We start from the raw sequence: 6,836 nt of genomic DNA, 5'->3' as shown, positions 1-6,836 counted from the left end.
TTTTTTCCAAAAATCATTGTTGCCCCTCAAAAGGAGTTCCTTCCTCAGCGATTCTCTTATCTACTTTTTCTCATGTGTCCTTGTGAATACACTAACTCATGCTGATGTCTGGGCTGCATACCACATTCCTCAGTTTATTTCTTATTTTTCTGAGTCCTGTTTGCCCCTAGTATCCTAAGCTCACTATTTCTTAGAAAGGGCTTCTAGCTAATAATATCTCTAAAGTCCCTAATTTCTATAAGCTGTAGTAGAATATTGTAACATTACAGCAATCCTTAAATCTTTAGCTTCTAACTATTTTAATTATTCCTAAGTCCTAAATTTAGCAAACTCCTTTGCCATAAACACTTTTCTCACAAATGGACTTCGGATAGCAATCCCTCCCACGGCCTCAAGCTGCGGCCTGCGTGCTCACCCTGGAACACGTTTTTGTAAAAGTCCTTGAACAAAGGTCAGTGATTAACTTTATGAATTATTTTTTGAGCACAGCTGCAGAAGGCTTTATGCCTTCTCATCCTTCTCTCAAAAACAATAAGCACCTGAATATTCTCTTCAGTCAACTCAGCCGAGGAAAGGAGAAAACAAGTCAGAATCACAAAGCCTAACTCCTTCATTCCGGGTCCGTGCCTACGGAACAAAGGGCGGGGGTTTAGGGCCGTGCCTCTATCTTGTCAGTAATGCCTAACGCGGCTCCCGACAGCTAACTAGTGAGAACTTACTGTACAGCACAGGGCTTCCCTGGTGGCCCAGTGGTAAAGAATCCTCCTGCCAGTGCAGGAGGCGTGGGATCGATCCCTGGCTGGGGCAGAGTCCCTGAGGAAGGAAATGGCAACCCACTCCAGTGTCCTTTCCTGGGAAATCCCATGGACAGAGGAGCCTGGCGGGCTGCAGTCCAGGGGGCCACAAGAGTTGGACACAACTTAGTGACTAAACAACAACTACATAGCACAGGGAAAAGAGAAAAGGCACCAAAAAAAAGTATATCTGGGGCAGCTCTCAGTATTTGTGCCCACACTGGGCTCATTTGTAATTTGGATTCTTTTTCATTTATTTTATTTATGTCTTGTGGCTTTTGTTTTCTTCGTATCACCATATTAACAGATTTCCAGGTTTCTATAGCATCTTCACAGTTGAAGTCTTACTGTGACCTCTGCTCCCTCCCCTTTCCTTCCTCCCCTCCCTCTTTCTCTCCCTCTCCCCATCCCACCCCACCTCTCTTCTTTCCTTCCTTCCTTTCTCCTTCTTTTCTCCTATATCAGTGAGTTGCTGCTACTGTCAGGCCCTGTTCTTTATGCTGGGGGATACAATGGTGAATAAGACAGTCTCTCTTGGAACTGATTTTCCAATGGCACTTGATGTAAAATAACATATGAGAACATAAGAGCATAAGTTCATGCCAGAAAGAGGTCAGTGCATGAAAAACAAGACGGAAGGCAATCAACGAGAGGCGGCATTTTAAATCAGGTGGTCAGGAAGTAACTCTATGAAGAATGACTCAGGGACATTTGAGAAGAAAAATGAATCATACAGATTGGTAGGCTGCATACAATGTTGGAGGGCTAGAGGGAAGGCGAGGGGGATTGGATGTCCTGGGCAGTAGGAGCAGAAAACCTCCGAATGGTGACAAACTTGGTGTGTCTATGAAATAAGACAGCCGAGGTGGGAGAGGCCCAGAAAGCGAGCGAGAGAGGTTGGGGTTATTTAGGAGAGGCAGTTAGGACTAATTCGTGATCTGCTGTGACGGCCAGGGTTAGGACTGTAGACCGTTAGTGCAGTGAGGAGACACTGAGGCCGTGTCTGCTGGGCAGACAGCGGGTAACAGAGAAGCCACGGGAGAAGCAGAGGGGTGTACTGGAGGATGGCAGCGACATAACAGAGGTGGAGCAGGACGAATGCGCTCTGGCTGGAGTGCCGAGACTGGGCTAACACAGGTTGCTTGTAATTCGGATATGGATCTGCTGAGGAAGGGAGCACTGAGAAGGATTCCCAGCTTTTGGCTTCGGTAACGGGTCCGTGATGCTGCCATTCACAGCATTCCCTGATGAATTCTGCTAAACATGTAAGGAAGATATTGCATCAGTTCTCTACCATCTTTTCCAAGAGACAGAAGCAGACGGAGTGCTTCTCAACTCATTCTACCAGGGCATTTCCCTGATACCAAAACCAGACAAGGATGATACAAGAGAATAAGAGCACAGATCAGTATTTCTCATGAACAAAGACGCAAAAAATTGTCAATGAAATATTAGCACCAACAATGTCTATGAAGAATTATAGAATTATACCATGATTTAGTGGGATTTATCCCAGACATTCCTCCAGTATTCTTGCCTTGGAGAATTTCATGGACAGTGGAGACTGGTGGGCTACGGTCCGTGGGATTGGAGAGTCAGGCACGACTGAGCACACAGCACATCCCAGATATTCAAGGCTGGTTCAACATTCAAAAATCAGTTACTGTACAGTCATCCCTTGGAATCCATCAGGTACTGGTCCCAGGACCTCCACTGGCACAAGAACCCTTGGTTTCTCAAGTCCCACAGTCAACCCTCTGTATCCACAGGCTCGCATCTATGGAATCCATCAACCACACATGGTTGTATTAAGTTTTCGATCTGCCTCAAATGCAGAACCCACAGATATGAAGGGCCAACTACATATTTATTGAAAAAAAAATCTGCGTACAAGTGGACCCAGGCAATTTGAACCCAGGTTGTTCAGGGGTCAACTGCAGTCTATCACATCAACAGGCTAATGAAGAAAAATCACATGATCATATCAACAGATATAGGAAAAACATTTGACAAAACCCAACATCCATTTCTGATGAAAACTCTGAGACTGAAAATAGAGAGGAACTTGCTCAACTTGATACAGAATATCGACAAAAATCCTACATTCAACGTCATTCTTAGTGGCGATAAAATAGAAGATTTCTCATTAAGATCAGGAGCAAGGCAAGGAAGCGCCATCTCGCCATTCCTTTGCAACGTCATACTGGAAGTCCTAGCTAATGCAGTAAGAGAAGAATGGGAAGGAAGAAGTAAACCTGTTTCCAAAGACCTCCTGGAACTGGTAAGTGATTGTAGCAAGGCTGCAGGCTACAAGGTTAATACACAAAAATCAAATGCTTTCCTAAACATTGGCAATGAACAAGTGGAAAATGAAATATATATATCTAACAAAATATGTATCAATTCTATATGAGAGAAACTACGAAACTCTGATGAAAGAAATCAAAGCAGAACTAAATAAATGGAAAGATACTCCATATTGTTGGGTGCAGTGCTATGCTTAGCTGCTCAGTCATGTCAGACTCTCTGCGACCCCATGGACTGTAGCCCGCCAGGCCCCTCTGTCTACGAGGATTCTCCAGGCAAGAACACTGGAGTGGGTTGCCATGCCCTCCTCCAGGGGATCTTCCCGACCCAGGGATCGGACCCAGGTCTTCTGCTTTGCAGGCGGATTCTTTACCGTCTGAGCCAGCAGGGAAGCCCAGTAGGAAGACTCAATACTATCAAGATGTCAGTTCTTCCCAACATAATTTCTCAAAGTCAGTGCATGTCCAGTTAAAATCCCAGCAACGTATTTTGTGGATATGGACCAACTGATTCTAAAGTTTATATAGAGAAGCAAACGCCCAGAACAGCCAACACAATACTGAAGGAAAAGATCCAAGTCAGAGGACTGACACTAACTGATTTCAAGACATACTGTAAGGGTAGACTAATCAAGACAGTGTGATACTGTTACCCAAAGTGGGGTCCAGCTGCTCATTGCTCAAAGTCATTAAAGAGTCCAGGTTGATGGAAAGGAAAGTCTGCATTATTTTGGATGCCAGCAATGCTAGGGGTTGGGGTGGGGGTCGGCAAGGGAGACGGATAGAAGTGGACGTCTGTCAAAGGCTGACTCCCCCTGCTGACAATCAGGGGATAAGAGCTTTTATAGATGAGGGGAGAGGGCTACACGCAGAAACAATATAGTCAGCTCTGACAGTCATCCTCAGATTGGGCATCAGGGGTCTGACCAGCGTCATCTTGGTTACTTTAAATACAGTTACTCTTCAGTTCCAGGGGCAGTTTGTTTCCATTGCTTTGAGGCCAATTCTCGGAATTGTGGCAGCTTAAGTCATGGGTACAGTCTAGTCATCGGTAGTTAACTTCTACCTGGTGGGCGTTTCAGTATCTATGAGACAACTCACAGGACATGGCTCAGAATATTATCTATAACCCTTGAGAAGGAATTAAGGTTCCTGACTACGCTTAATGTGTACATTATCATCACTTGGTCTCACTTGACTTCTCCTTTGTTTCTGCATTTGCTCACTTCTCTGATTAAATTTATTCTTTGGCTAACGGTTTTCCACAGACACAGCAGGGCAAGGACCATAGGATCCTGCTCCGTTTCAATATTAGTGAAAGAATAGATAAATAGAACCATATGAATATAGTCACCTGATCTTTGAAACGGAGTAAAGGCAATGCAATGGAGAAAAGATAGTCTTTTCAACAAATGGTACTGGAACAGCTAGATATCCACATGCAAAGAAATGAACTTAGATTCGGACATTATACCTTCATAACATTTAACTCAAAATGGATCACAGAACTAAACTGTAAAATGCAGAATTATAAAATTCCTGGAATATAACAATTCCCTAGGAGAAAAAGCTGGCTTAAAACTCAACATTCAAAAACCTAAGATCACGGCTTCCAATCCCATCACTTCATGGCAAATAAAAAGGGGAAAAGTAGAAGCAGTGACAGATTTTATTTCCTTGGGCTCCAAAATCACTGTGGATGGTGACTGCAGCCATGAAATTAAAAGATGCTTGCTACTTGGAAGGAAAGCTGTGACAAACCTAGACAGCATATTAAAAAGCAAAGACATCACTTTGCCAACAAAGGTTATAGTCAAAGCTATGTTTTTTCCAGTAGTCATGTATGGATGTGAGAGTTGGACCATAAAGAAGGCTGGGACTGAAGAATTGATGTTTTTGAATTGTGGTGCTGGAGATCACTCTTGAGAGTTCCTTGGACAGCAAGGAGATCAAACCAGTCAATCCTAAAGGAAATCATCAACCCAGGAGACCCAACCAGTCCATCCTAAAGGAAATCTGTTCTGAATATTCATTGGAAGGACTGATGCTGAAGCTGCAACCCCAGTACTTTGGCCATATGATGTGAAGAGCCAACTCGTTGGAAAAGACCTTGATGCTGGGAAAGACTGAAGGCCAAAGGAGAAGGGGGTGACAGAGGATGAGATGGTTGGATAGTATCACTGACTCAATGGACATGTATCTGAGCAAACTCCGGGAGATAGTGAAGGACAGGGGAGCCTGGAGTACTTCAGTCCATGGGGTCACAAAGAGTCAGACACGACTTAGTGACTAAATAACGGCAGCGAAAAATTTAGATGACTTTGTGTATGGTGACGGCTTTTAGATATAATACCAAAAGAAAAACGGAAAAGAACTCTTAAAACTCAATCTGCTTTAAAAATGGGCAAAGTTCTGAACAGACCTCACTGAAGAAGATATACAGATAGCAAATAAGCGTATGAAATGACACACCACATCACATGTCATCAGGGAAGTGCAAATTAGAACAATGAGATTCCACTGCACACCAGGAGACTGACGATGCTAAATGCTAATGAGGCTATGGAGCAACAAGAACTCTTATTCATTGCTTGTGGGAATGAAAAACGGTACAGTCACTTGGGAAAGCAGTCTGGCGGTTTCTTACAAAACTAAACATATTCTTACATACAGACCAGTAACATGCCCTTAGTTTTTATCCAAAGGAACTGAGAACTTATGTTCACACAGAAACCTGCACACAGATTTTATAGATGACTCACTGATAACTGCCAAAACTTGAAAGCAACCAAGAGGTCCTTCAGCAGGTAAGTGGACAAATAAACACTGTCTGATACATTCAGACAATGGAACACTATTCAGTGCTAAAATGAAATCAGCTGTCAAGCCATAAAAAGACATGGAAGGAACCTAAACACATACCTCTAAATAAAAGAAGCCAGTGTGAAAAGCACTGTACAATTTCAACTCTATGACATTCTGGAAAAGGCACAGCTATAGAGACAGTTCAAAGATCAGTGTTTGCCAGGAGCTGAGGGGAAGGCAAGATGAAGGGCGCACATAGGATTTTTAAAGCAGTGAAACTACTCCGATATTATAATGACGGGTATATGACATTATAGATTTGTCAAAACCCACAGGATATATAATCTAGGAGTAAACCCTAGGTAAACTACGGACTTTGAGTGATAATGATGTATCATTGTGTGTCTACCAGTTGTAAAAAAATTATCACTCTGGTAGGGATGCTGATAATGGGGGAGGCGATGTATGCTTGGGGGCAAGAGGTATATGGGAAGTTGCTGAACCTTTTGTTCAGTATTGCTGTGAACGTAAAACTGCTTTTTAAAAAGTGTATTAAAAATTAATAAAGATATTCACTTCTAACTTAGAAAGAGACTAGGTTCTGGCATGAGGTGGACTTGATTCCATTTACAGAGAAATGAGGGCAAAGATACTGGAAAATAAGTTTCTTTTTCCTTCTATAAAGATTTATTGCCAAACAGAGCAATTTTTTCTATTTTTTTGGAGCACCCATAGCTTGAACTCTGATTTCTATAACAAGTTATATAACTTTCCTTGAAAAAAAAAAAAAGGCCCTAGTAGACTAAGGGGTACAAAGGTAAATGGGGGAAAAACTGCAAAATTGAGGGAAATTTTTCCCTCAAATTTTCCCCCCAAAATGGGGGAAAAATTGAAAATCCCATCAGGTTTTGTCTAATGTTCTTGAAGGGCT

Source organism: Ovis canadensis, chromosome 12 (assembly GCF_042477335.2).
Source record: "Ovis canadensis isolate MfBH-ARS-UI-01 breed Bighorn chromosome 12, ARS-UI_OviCan_v2, whole genome shotgun sequence".
Classification (NCBI taxonomy): domain Eukaryota; kingdom Metazoa; phylum Chordata; class Mammalia; order Artiodactyla; family Bovidae; genus Ovis; species Ovis canadensis.
Note: the sequence above shows the minus strand (reverse complement) of the source record.